We start from the raw sequence: 823 nt of genomic DNA on the forward strand, positions 1-823 counted from the left end.
CTGGGTTCGGTTTATACGGTGAATTGGAGCTGAAGATCTGGATGGCCAAGGATGGGTGGTGAGGTGAGGCAAGACTTTAACTGCTCAAACGCTTGTTGGCACTGAGTTGTCCATTCAAACCTATGTCCTTTCTTTTTTAGTGAGTTGAGGGGTTCGGCTATCCTGGAGAAATTCGGGACAAACCGATGATACCACCCAGCCAATCCGAGGAACCTTTGAACCTCCTTCCGGTTTCTAGGCACGGGGTAGACATGAATGGCTTCAGTCTTACATGGGTCTGCTGAGATTCCGTGAATGCTTACAACATGTCCTAGAAAGGTGATTTTTTTGAAGACAGAACTTGCTCTTCTTCAAATGAATAGTTAGACCAGCAGTCTCCAATCTGTGAAGGACAATCTGAAGGTCATGGAAGTGCTGGGTGATTGAAGGTGAGTGAATGATGATATTGTCTATATAGACAAAGCATATTTTTCTCCTTAGTTCCCCTAGGACTGTTTCCATAAGTCTGTGGAAAGTGGCGGGAGCATTTTTGAGACCAAACAGCATAACATTAAATTGGTAGAGACCTGCAGGAGTGATGAAGGCAGTCTTGGCTTTGCTATTGGGGTCCATCGCTACCTGCCAATAGCCACTGTTAAGATCAATAGTGGAGAAAATGTCTGCTCCAGAGAGTGACTCCAGGATTTCTGTGATGTTTGGAAGAGGGTAAGCATCACTTTCTGTTACAGAATTAACCTTTCTGTAGTCCACACAGAATCTAAGTTTGCCATCCTTTTTGGGTACCAAGACCACTGGGGAGGCCCAACCAGAGTGGGATGGCTCA

Source organism: Sinocyclocheilus anshuiensis, unplaced genomic scaffold, assembly GCF_001515605.1.
Source record: "Sinocyclocheilus anshuiensis isolate Anshui unplaced genomic scaffold, SAMN03320099.WGS_v1.1 scaffold934, whole genome shotgun sequence".
In the NCBI taxonomy this organism is placed as follows: domain Eukaryota; kingdom Metazoa; phylum Chordata; class Actinopteri; order Cypriniformes; family Cyprinidae; genus Sinocyclocheilus; species Sinocyclocheilus anshuiensis.